This window comes from Salvelinus namaycush, unplaced genomic scaffold, assembly GCF_016432855.1.
Source record: "Salvelinus namaycush isolate Seneca unplaced genomic scaffold, SaNama_1.0 Scaffold49, whole genome shotgun sequence".
In the NCBI taxonomy this organism is placed as follows: Eukaryota; Metazoa; Chordata; class Actinopteri; order Salmoniformes; family Salmonidae; genus Salvelinus; species Salvelinus namaycush.
Window position 1 is genome coordinate 95,449 of NW_024061186.1, and position 12,581 is coordinate 108,029.

Here is a 12,581-nt window from a genome sequence, read left to right on the forward strand (position 1 = left end):
CTTGTTGTTGTTGTTGTTGTCATGGTTGTTCCTGTTGGGTAGCAACTTCACCAACTTGTTGTTGTTGTTGTCAGGGTTGTTCCTGTTGGGTAGCAACTTCACCAGCTTGTTGTTGTTGTCATGGTTGTTCCTGTTGGGTAGCAACTTCACCAACTTGTTGTTGTTGTTGTCATGGTTGTTCCTGTTGGGTAGCAACTTCACCAGCTTGTTGTTGTTGTCATGGTTGTTCCTGTTGGGTAGCAACTTCACCAGCTTGTTGTCATTGTCATGGTAGTTCCTGTTGGGTAGCAACTTCACCAGCTTGTTGTTGTTGTCATGGTAGTTCCTGTTGGGTAGCAACTTCACCAGCTTGTTGTTGTTGTTATTGTCATGGTTGTTCCTGTTGGGTAGCAACTTCACCAGCTTGTTGTTGTTGTTGTCATGGTTGTTCCTGTTGGGTAGCAACTTCACCTGCTTGTTGTTGTTGTCAGAGTTGTTCCTGTTGGGTAGCAACTTCACCAGCTTGTTGTTGTTGTCATGGTTGTTCCTGTTGGGTAGCAACTTCACCAGCTTGTTGTTGTTGTCATGGTTGTTCCTGTTGGGTAGCAACTTCATCAGCTTGTTGTTGTTGTTGTCATGGTTGTTCCTGTTGGGTAGCAACTTCACCAGCTTGTTGTTGTTGTTGTTGTCAGGGTTGTTCCTGTTGGGTAGCAACATCACCAACTTGTTGTTGTCATGGTTGTTCCTGTTGGGTAGCAACTTCACCAGCTTGTTGTTGTTGTTGTCATGGTTGTTCCTGTTGGGTAGCAACTTCACCAGCTTGTTGTTGTTGTTGTTGTTGTCATGGTTGTTCCTGTTGGGAAGCAACTTCATCAGCTTGTTGTTGTTGTCATGGTTGTTCCTGTTGGGTAGCAACTTCACCAGCTTGTTGTTGTTGTCAGGGTTGTTCCTGTTGGGTAGCAACTTCACCTGCTTGTTGTTGTTGTCATGGTTGTTCCTGTTGGGTAGCAACTTCACCAGCTTGTTGTTGTTGTCATGGTTGTTCCTGTTGGGTAGCAACTTCACCAGCTTGTTGTTGTTGTCATGGTTGTTCCTGTTGGGTAGCAACTTCACCAGCTTGTTGTTGTTGTTGTCATGGTTGTTCCCGTTGGGTAGCAACTTCACCAACTTGTTGTTGTTGTTGTCATGGTTGTTCCTGTTGGGTAGCAACTTCACCAGCTTGTTGTTGTTGTTGTTGTTGTCATGGTTGTTCCTGTTGGGTAGCAACTTCACCAGCTTGTTGTTGTTGTCATGGTTGTTCCTGTTGGGTAGCAACTTCACCAGCTTGTTGTTGTTGTTGTCATGGTTGTTCCTGTTGGGTAGCAACTTCACCAACTTGTTGTTGTTGTTGTCAGGGTTGTTCCTGTTGGGTAGCAACTTCACCAGCTTGTTGTTGTTGTTGTTGTTGTCATGGTTGTTCCTGTTGGGTAGCAACTTCACCAGCTTGTTGTTGTTGTCATGGTTGTTCCTGTTGGGTAGCAACTTCACCAGCTTGTTGTTGTTGTCATGGTTGTTCCTGTTGGGTAGCAACTTCATCAGCTTGTTGTTGTTGTCATGGTTGTTCCTGTTGGGTAGCAACTTCACCAGCTTGTTGTTGTTGTTGTTGTCATGGTTGTTCCTGTTGGGTAGCAACTTCACCAGCTTGTTGTTGTTGTCATGGTTGTTCCTGTTGGGTAGCAACTTCACCAGCTTGTTGTTGTTGTTGTCGTCATGGTTGTTCCTGTTGGGTAGCAACTTCATCAGCTTGTTGTTGTTGTTGTCATGGTTGTTCCTGTTGGGTAGCAACTTCACCAGCTTGTTGTTGTTGTTGTCAGGGTTGTTCCTGTTGGGTAGCAACTTCACCAGCTTGTTGTTGTTGTTGTCATGGTTGTTCCTGTTGGGTAGCAACTTCACCAGCTTGTTGTTGTTGTTGTCAGGGTTGTTCCTGTTGGGTAGCAACTTCATCAGCTTGTTGTTGTTGTTGTCATGGTTGTTCCTGTTGGGTAGCAACTTCACCAACTTGTTGTTGTTGTTGTCATGGTTGTTACTGTTGGGTAGCAACTTCACCAGCTTGTTGTTGTTGTTGTCGTCATGGTTGTTCCTGTTGGGTAGCAACTTCACCAGCTTGTTGTTGTTGTTGTCAGGGTTGTTCCTGTTGGGTAGCAACTTCACCAGCTTGTTGTTGTTGTTGTTGTTGTCAGGGTTGTTCCTGTTGGGTAGCAACTTCACCAGCTTGTTGTTGTTGTCATGATTGTTCCTGTTGGGTAGCAACTTCACCAGCTTGTTGTTGTTGTCATGGTTGTTCCTCTTGGGTAGCAACTTCACCAGCTTGTTGTTGTTGTCATGGTTGTTCCTGTTGGGTAGCAACTTCACCAGCTTGTTGTTGTTGTCATGGTTGTTCCTGTTGGGTAGCAACTTCACCAGCTTGTTGTTGTTGTCGTTGTCATGGTTGTTCCTGTTGGGTAGCAACTTCACCAGCTTGTTGTTGTTGTCATGGTTGTTCCTGTTGGGTAGCAACTTCACCAGCTTGTTGTTGTTGTCATGGTTGTTCCTGTTGGGTAGCAACTTCTCCAGCTTGTTGTTGTTGTCAGGGTTGTCCCTGTTGGACGTATTCAGAATACTTACCACGCTGCACCTCGGTCCTCTTCTCCTTATCCCAGCGACATTCGTTACAGTTGTTGTTTTTCTGAAGCATCTTGTGTGATGTAGGTCTTGAGGGTCGAGACTGAGAGAAGATGGATTCTATTCATATGCTGTCCAGCTTCTGAAGAACGTATGGTGCTAGAATGGAGAGGAGATCAGTAAACAACAGAACGTATGGTGCTAGAATGGAGAGGAGATCAGTAAACAACAGAACGTATGGTGCTAGAATGGAGAGGAGATCAGTAAACAACAGAACGTATAGTGCTAGAATGGAGAGGAGATCAGTAAACAACAGAACGTATGGTGCTAGAATGGAGAGGAGATCAGTAAACAACAGAACGTATGGTGCTAGAATGGAGAGGAGATCAGTAAACAACAGAACGTATGGTGCTTGAATGGAGAGGAGATCAGTAAACAACAGAACGTATGGTGCTAGAATGGAGAGGAGATCAGTAAACAACAGAACGTATGGTGCTTGAATGGAGAGGAGATCAGTAAACAACAGAACGTATGGTGCTAGAATGGAGAGGAGATCAGTAAACAACAGAACGTATGGTGCTAGAATGGAGAGGAGATCAGTAAACAGAACGTATGGTGCTAGAATGGAGAGGAGATAAGTAAACAGAATGTATGGTGCTAGAATGGAGAGGAGATCAGTAAACAACAGAACGTATGGTGGTAGAATGGAGAGGGGATAAATAAACAACATATTTAGATTCTCTTCACAACTAGACAGTTACATTACATTTGACCTTAAAGTAACATCCTAATTGTATATGTACTTACCTATATAGACACACTTCCCATGCTTTGACAGTAAAAAACTCGCTACAAAGACTATTTTCCTGACTGTCTCTACTGATGGCCTCCAACAGCAGAATAAAATAAGTGGAATATTTAAACAGCACTGAAACAGAGTAGGTTGCTAGTTGACTATGTGTTGTAAATTGTTTCAATGCTGCCGTCTACAGATCTTCTAATGTATTGTAATACCACATGTACCAATTTATTTTATTTATTTTTTATTTTACCGTTATTTTACCAGGTAAGTTGACTGAGAACACATTCTCATTTGCAGCAACGACCTGGGGAATAGTTACAGGGGAGAGGAAGGGGATGAATGAGTCAATTGTAAACTGGGGATTATTAGGTGACCATGATGGTTTGAGGGCCAGATTGGGAATTTACCGGGGTTAACACCCCTACTCTTACGATAAGTGCCATGGGATCTTTAATGACCTCAGAGAGTCAGGACACCCGTTTAACGTCCCATCCGAAAGACAGCACCCTACACAGGGCAGTGTCCCCAATCACTGCCCTGGGGAATTGGGATATTTTTTAGACCAGAGGAAAGAGTGCCTCCTACTGGCCCTCCAACACCACTTCCAGCAGCATCTGGTCTCCCATCCAGGGACTGACCAGGACCAACCCTGCTTAGCTTCAGAAGCAAGCCAGCAGTGGTATGCAGGGTGGTATGCTGCTGGCTACAATACAGTATAATTGACAGTGACACTGTGTAATGATACAATGACCCTCCATCCAATGTTCTGCTGCTGTTGTGCAACATTGTGACACCACTGACATGTTTACAGGTTGCCATGCCGACGAAAGAGAAGGTGTTTTCATTCTGTAATAAGGCCTTCACTTCAGTCTGGATGGCTGGTTGACTGCAGACAGGTTACACAGTATCAGCGTAGGTGTTAGGCTGTTTCTGCTCTCCTCCCAACTACTAATGGAATTGTCCTGCCAATGCAACGTATGAAAATGTATCCACTCACTACTGTAAGTCTCTCTGGATAAGAGCGTCTGCTAAATGACTCACATGTTCAATGTAATGTTCAGTTTGACAATATCAATGGAATAGACCAAAGCAGAGCCATGTATTTAGACATGAATACATGACACTGGGCAAAAACACAAACAGATCTGGGACCTGCCAGGCTACACAGTTGACATCATAGGGAAACCCGACTAGCTTCTGGTCCAGTACTTACTGACTCGGAGCAGGGCGACATGGAGGAGAAAGTTCCTGACCGAAGACACCACATCTTCATCTCTTCCGGGTCCATCTTCAGCTCGAGTCCCTCCATTTTCAGCATCTTTAGTTAATTATCTGGCGGTGATGTGATCTGATTAGCGGCTGTCTGTCAACCAATAGCCTACTATGCTGTGTTATTAGCTAGAGCTAGACAGTCTGAGTACAGTACATCCTGAAGCCACGAAGATGTGTGTCTGAAATGCACCTTTAAGTTCAGTTGGAGCTGAAACGACGAGCAGATATCTCGATTGGGGATAATGTTAATATTTAGCTACGTTATTAGCTGTTATGTGTTTTGTTTTGCACGCAGGGTATGGCTAAATGGGGTGTGTAGAAATACAGCTAAACCTAGGGTATGGCTAAATGGGCTGTGTAGAAATACAGCTAAACCTAGGGTATGGCTAAATGGGGTGTGTAGAAATACAGCTAAACCTAGGGTATGGCTAAATGGGATGTGTATAAATACAGCTAAACCTAGGGTATGGCTAAATGGGGTGTGTAGAAATACAGCTAAACCTAGGGTATGACTAAATGGGGTGTGTAGAAATACAGCTAAACCTAGGGTATGACTAAATGGGGTGTGTAGAAATACAGCTAAACCTAGGGCATGGCTAAATGGGGTGTGTAGAAATACAGCTAAACCTAGGGCATGGCTAAATGGGATGTGTAGAAATACAGCTAAACCTAGGGTATGGCTAAATGGGGTGTGTAGAATCCCTCCACCAGTTGAAGCTAATTTACTAATTTACTGTTCTATAAACTCTAAAATACTATTTGGAGAACAGCAAAAACTAACAGAAATGCCCCCAGACATGAACTATTTAACTGTACTAGAATGCTTAAAAGGTCACAATATGTTTTATATCGGTTATCGGTATGGTTTCTTTTTGGCAAGGAAAATATTGGATATCTGTATCGGCCAAAAATGTAATATCGGTGCATCCCTAATAATAAGGTTGGTAACAAGATGGAACATCGTTGTGGAAATCTGTTGCAGCTCAAGTCGACTACAAAATCCACAATGCAATGCTCTCTGTATGGGCTGGCTGGTAGCTAAACGTGTCTACACACAATAAGACCAAAGACAATATCAGCATGTGAAGTAGCTAACTAGCTGTTAAATCACCTAAACAAACTGCACTATCAATGTAGGAGTCTACAATCTCACCATATTCAACCTGCAGATCGATGTGTCTCACAGAGTGGAATCTAACATTCACAACTTCAGAAGTAATTTTGCGGAGATGGAAAACGGTGCCCTTGCTATGTCAATAGGTGGCGCGGTGCATTCTGGGCGACTGTGGGACAAGGAGAGCGCTCTTTCAAGGTTTGAATGGGAGTCTATTGGGCTTGTAATAAATACCATTTGAAAATAACACAAGCATATTGCTATTACATTGTTATAACTAACTTCTTTCTAAGCAGGGTTTCTCACACACCCAGAGACAGATGGCTGACACAGGCCTTTTCATAAAGACTGATAAGAAAAGTGGTGCCTGGTACTGCATATCACGAGAAACTGAGACACACACATACCCAAGGACAGAGGGCTGACGTAAACCTTTCATAAACACAGATAAGACAGGAACATCTTCGCACACACAAAAACTCCTCTTCAGTCTGAACATTTTACAGAGACACACAGAAATGTCAAAATAGGAACATCTACGCACACACCTAATCTCCTGTTTTAGCTGAACATTTCTGAAGACAAAGAACTCTACTCAGAGCCAATGGGACAGTGATACTGGCCTGAAGGAGACCTCGCCCAACTCATCAGAACCAACCAGAGGACCAGAACTTCCAGACTCAACCTACTTTCTGTACTGTATAAAATGTATATGCACTCTGTTATCTGGGCTTCTTTCGGATAGTTCCATTTGAGCTTGATGAAAAGGGTCCGTGCACGCTATTTCAGATATCTTTACCTCTGAATAAATTGCATTTAATTAAACCTCATCCACCCTGTCCAGAGTCTCTACTTCGTCTCAGTTCTCCAGTAAACTTGTATTATCAACAAATTGGTAGCAGAGGATGGTTTTCTTCTCTGAATTCGGTCCATAAAAAGTTGATAGAGAAAAGAGACAAGTGAGAGACGGATCAGAAAGGAAGGGTGACCTGTCGAAGGAGCAGCCGGGAATCTAGCTCACCTCAGGAAACTGATCTATAAGGCCTACAAAACAAAGGTAAGCAGAAACCTGTTAAATCAAAAATCTGCATATTGTATATTAGGAAAATCCAAATTAAAGATCAGAAGTACTGAGGTTGAGTATGGGTTACTGTCAAATTTATGATAAATGTCTATTGTAAATGTAAAAGTAAACATGTAAAGATATCTGAGATATAGAGAGTCACATAGTCGGGTAGAAGCCGTGAGACTCAGATTCATATAGTCGGGTAGAAGCCGTGAGAATCTAAGTAAATGGGTGTTGTGATAAATCCACATAGTCGGGTAGAAGATAATTGTAACTGACTTGATAAAAAGATTCAGACAGTCGGGTTGAGTGAGAATTCCGTGAGAATCCAAGTCTAGAAAAGGTTCCCCAGACTTAACAACATTTGATTGGTTAAAACACTTGGAAGTTACCTAGGGGGAATCAACAAAATAAAACAAAAATACAAGTTCAGATAGTCGGACAAATGGTTGACGTGGCACTTAACTAAATGCACTGTGAAGAACTTAACCTGCGATCAATGTGTTAAAACTAAATGTGGAAATGTTAATTTGAAATGTTGTGTAAGATTGGCCTTTTCACGAGACTCACTAGTTGATAACTTTTGGGAGGACAGCTGAGTTTTCTTTTGGCCCGTGGTGCAGCCGCCGAGCTGAAAACTGACTTGTATTTTTCCTCTATTGTGATGTTGGTATTTCCATAATTCCTACAGTTGAATTGATAATCATTTTAGCAGCGCTTGAGTTCGTGTATATATTGTTCCCGAAGGGCGATTCTGATACCTTCTGGGAAAATATATAACAACTCGAAAAACTGAAATGCGCTGATAACTTTTGCAAAATAATTCCTACAATTGAATTGATAATCATTTTAGCAGCGCTTGAGTTCGTAGATATATTGTTCCCGAAGGGCGATTCTGATACCTTCTGGGAAAATATATAACAACTCGAAAAACTGAAATGCGCTGATAACTTTTGCAAAATAATTCCTACAATTGAATTGATAATCATTTTAGCAGCGCTTGAGTTCGTAGATATATTGTTCCCGAAGGGCGATTCTGATACCTTCTGGGAAAATATATAACAACTCGAAAAACTGAAATGCGCTGATAACTTTTGCAAAATAATTCCTACAATTGAATTGATAATCATTTTAGCAGCGCTTGAGTTCGTAGATATATTGTTCCCGAAGGGCGATTCTGATACCTTCTGGGAAAATATATAACAACTCGAAAAACTGAAAAACGCTGATAACTTTTGCAAAATAATTCATATAATTGAATTGATAATTATTTTAGCAGCGCTTGAGTTCGTAGATATATTGTTCCAGAAGGGCGATTCTGATACCTTCTGGGAAAATATATAACAACTCGATTAACAAAATCTGTTTAACAGTAATAACTGCTGTAAATAATTCTTTGTGTACGAGTGTGGGGCACCAGAGATAAGTCGGTGTCAGCACCGAGAATACATTGCTGGCCTCGGCCAGTGACGGGCTAAGTGCACTAAGATAGTCAAACCTGATCCTGAAATTTACCATGGCAGCCGCTAATGGCCCAAAACTAGAGTTCAATGAATACCTAGAACAAAAAATACAGGACAGGGCAGGGGGAAAGGAACAATATAAATGTACAGGCCCCAATCTCAAGACCTCGTGGGAGGGCCAATCAGACTTTGAAGGCTAAGATAGATGTGTGGTACACCAAGAGAGGGAGGTCATATGCCCGCTCTTGATGTACAACAAATCACAAGGTCCAATGGCAGGGTATAAAGTATTTACATGTGAAGGCACTTGTGTAAAGATATCTGCCATTTATTCTGATATATCTTAGAAACGGGGCTAGTTGCAACTAGGAGTATCCGTAAGATAAGTGAGAAGTAATGACACATCTTAGAAATGGGGCTAGTTGCTAGAACTAGGAGTATCCATAAGATTGAAGTGTCTGTTCAAGTTTGTATCAGTGTCCGGGACTAGAAGTTAGTGTAAGTTGAAGATGTAAGTTGTTGGCAACCTCGTACACGCCTCGGACACCCTTCTAGGTAGCATCGGAATTAAACTGAGCTTGATCATTCGGGAGCTCGTGCTGAATTGGCAAATCCGGGTCAGGTTAATAACTATTTTTTAACTGGTCGCCGCTCGGTACCTAAGTCCAAGCCTGAGCTTTAATGTGGTGAGGACTTAATCCTCTTGGCCATGTTTTAAATTCTTGTGACAGGTATAACTATGTAATTATGTTTTGTTTGTAGTAAACGTTTGGGTTAAGGGGATTTACATGTTCCCAGAGACAAGGTATCTTAAAGGGGCACACTCATATATGGAATATTCAGAGTTTTATTTTCTGAGTTTTAATTAGACAAGGAAATGTTTAATTTTTAAAGATAAGGGGTTCTTTAATAGGTCTAGACATGGTATGGAACACGAATGTAAGGGGGTGTTGTAACCTTTGACCTGCATCATGGCTGTCTCTTGAAGTCTGATCAGCTTCGGGGGATGGTCATGTAGATAAAGCATTTGTGGTCATTTGGTATACTGGTTTTGAGGTAAATTAATATGTAAGGACTCTAGAAATTGCCACCATAGACATGTTTTTCTAAAAATACATGAGTTTAGATGAAGCCAAACAGTGAGACATTTAGTTAAAATTTGGAAACAAAACAGTTGTTACAGACAGATAAGGGAAAGGGCAGACAGACAGGCCCTCCCTACACTGCTGAGACCTTGAAGGTTTGAGAGCAGAGAGGGGAGTTTCGGAAGGGGCGCCAGGACATGGATAACAGAATGGGTAGATAACAGTTACTGAATGGAGACATGAAAGGGGCGCTCCTACATGATAATGTAGAACATAAGAATATTTTACTATTCTTACCTAAGTCATTATTTAGAATAGGTAAGGTTGTTACCTGGCTAGAGCCAGGTATCAAGAGGGGGATGGGTACATTGTGGTCTAGGATAGGATGGGGCCTATTGGATAATAAACTAATTATAAAAATAAAATAAAAATAAAAATAATAATAATTATAGCTAACAAATAGGTATAGAAGTTAAATATATAATCAGATAAAACAAATGAGAAACTGGTGGTTAACCAAACCTGTATGTCCAGGATTTTATGCGTTACAGATGAATTAAAGGAGAAGGTGATTCACTCGACCTGGGGGCATATCGCACTTGGAGGGTGAGACACACTGACACTGCCGAATGATCACAGAGTTAAGGAGAAGAACTGATGCTAATAAAGCTCAGGGGTCAACTCCTTAATGAAGAATTCCCTGACCCCGACCTTTCCTCACTGTGTACGTTCATAGAAGTGAAAGTGTTGCTTGGTCTCTAGCTGATGATGTGTTCTCTGGGAAAGGATGGGGTTTTACAGGACTGCTTGTGGTCCTGAGCTGTCTGTTTAGGATACGATGGGGATGTTACCATCACAGTGCTGCCAGAACCACCACCAGTTCCAACGGACCAGGGATTCAGCCGGCCTCCTCCACCACTTCAAGACCAAGTCCCACACCACCACCTAAGCTCTCCAATCTGGGACAGGTAATAAATGTAAAAGACATCTCAGATAGTGAACAATTGGGGACTGAAACTGGTTATGAGGAAAGGGAGAATATGTGGTTGGCCTGCAAAACAATAAATAGAAAGGACTGTGTCGTATGTGGACATGCCAGACCTATTCTGGCTGCTCACCCATTTGCCCTAAGTAATGGGGAAGGTTGGATGTGCATATTGGAAAGTTTAAGCCAAATTCAACCCTGTGTAAAACTCTGAGTCTTGTGTTCCCAGAAGTCCCTCCCCAGAAGACACCATGGGGGGTTAAGGCATATGGGGGATATTACAGCTGTAACACTGGTACAGGTAGGGGTATAGACTATGGGAGGCTCCCTACTGCTACCTGCATCACCAATGCCACTATTAACTGGAGGTGTTGCTGATGTATGGTGGATGTGTGGACCTGCCAGGCGATTGACCCCATTTTGAAAGTAGATTGTCAGGGCACATGTGCTTTGGCCAGTCTGATAACACCATTGCCTATTATTGAGGTTACAGCTGACCAACTTCTGAGAGCTGCACATGACACAGAGGCTCGGAACCAACCCAGGAGATGGCAGAGCCGTGACGCTCCTTGGTCCGAGGGGACAGATAACATCCACACCAACCTGTTGGGGGTCCCAATAGGGGTCCCCCCACGAATTCCAGGCATTAAACAGAAATGATGGTCTGTGGCATCTGATGCCCACCATTGGCCCAGCTATTGGTGATACTAAACAAAATGCCTGGATCAATTATCTTTAATATAATCAACAATGATTTGTCAACTACACCCACACTGCACTTAGGGGGATGGCTGAACAATTGGATGCCACCTCTCGAACTGCTAGACAGAATAGGCTAGCACTAGACATGATACTGGCCAACCAGGGAGGTGTATGTAAAATGATTGGAGAACAGTGTTGCACGTTTGTCCCTAACAATACTAGTCCGGATGGGAGCATTTCAAAAAGCTCTGAGTGGGTTGGCAAGGTTATCGGTGGGGATGGAGGGTCTTGCAGGTGTGGAGGAGAGTGGACTGTTCCCCTGGCTGGGTGGTTGGTTTGGTAAGTGCACTACAATGATGGATACTGGCACTACAATGATGGTTACTGGATTTCTGACTCTAGTTGTTGTTTTTCTTATGCTCATGTGCTGTGCTACCTGTATCATACCTTGTTTGAAGAAGTCTGTTACAGATGGGGCAAGGACCTCTGGTATGATGCCGTTGCTTGATGCTCCAGTTGGAGAGGCTGATACGGAATCAAGCTTTCGCAGGAGAGTGGGCCTGACAGAGGAGGACCCTTGGTTTGCTGTAGTAGAGGTTGTCGAATGAATAAAAAGTGATGTTTGTCCTCCCTGTTGTGAAGGTTTGAAGTTCCCGGGTGGCGACGAGCCCACCTGGTACAGGTTGTATAGAGGGATGGACCTGAGGGTTTAACATTTTCTCGTTTTTTGGTTAAAAAATTAGGTAATTGGACTCAACAAGGTTTCGAGGCGGTCCATGGACAATTGGCAGCTACATCCCTGATGGCATTCCAAAATAGAATCGCGGTGGATATGTTGTTGGCTGAACGCGGAGGTGTTTGTGCCATGTTCGGGGAGCAATGTTGTACTTTCATTCCCAATAACACAGCAACTGATGGTAGTCTTACTGTTGCCTTAGAGGGTCTTCGTACACTTAATGAGAAGATGAAGCACCACTCCGGGGTTGACACCTCTATGTGGGACTCTTGGATGGATGCGTTTGGGAAATATAAGATGCTTGTTTCCTCCATACTGGTATCTATATCTGTCTTCACTGCGATACTGGTGCTTTGTGGATGCTGCTGCATTCCATGTATTCGAACGCTGACCACTAGGATCATAACTACTGCTATTGATCCCAACCAGGCAGAGAAGGGACAGATGTTTCCTATGCTTGCCCTGGAGGATGCTGAGCCAGGCTATTGGACTGATGACTAATTAAACGCCATTCATAGCTTTTGTCACGTCTCTTGTGAGACGTGAAGAGGGGGAATAAAACTTTCTCTCTGAGAAAGTTTCCCTGGTTGTTTACTTTTGCTTTTCTTACTTTTACCTAGTTTATGTCACGTCTCTTTGGAGACGTGAAGAGAGGGAAATAAAACTTTCTCTCTGAGAAAGTTTCCCTGGTTGTTTACTTTTGCTTTTCTTACTTTTACCTAGTTTATGTCACGTCT

The 12,581-nt window shown here is 42.8% G+C and overlaps 1 pseudogene; it reads right to left on the reverse strand.

The window, feature by feature from the left end:
- Positions 1 to 2,743: 2,743 nt before the first annotated feature.
- On the reverse strand, positions 2,744 to 4,837 carry LOC120041622 (annotated as a pseudogene).
- Positions 4,838 to 12,581: the final 7,744 nt, after the last annotated feature.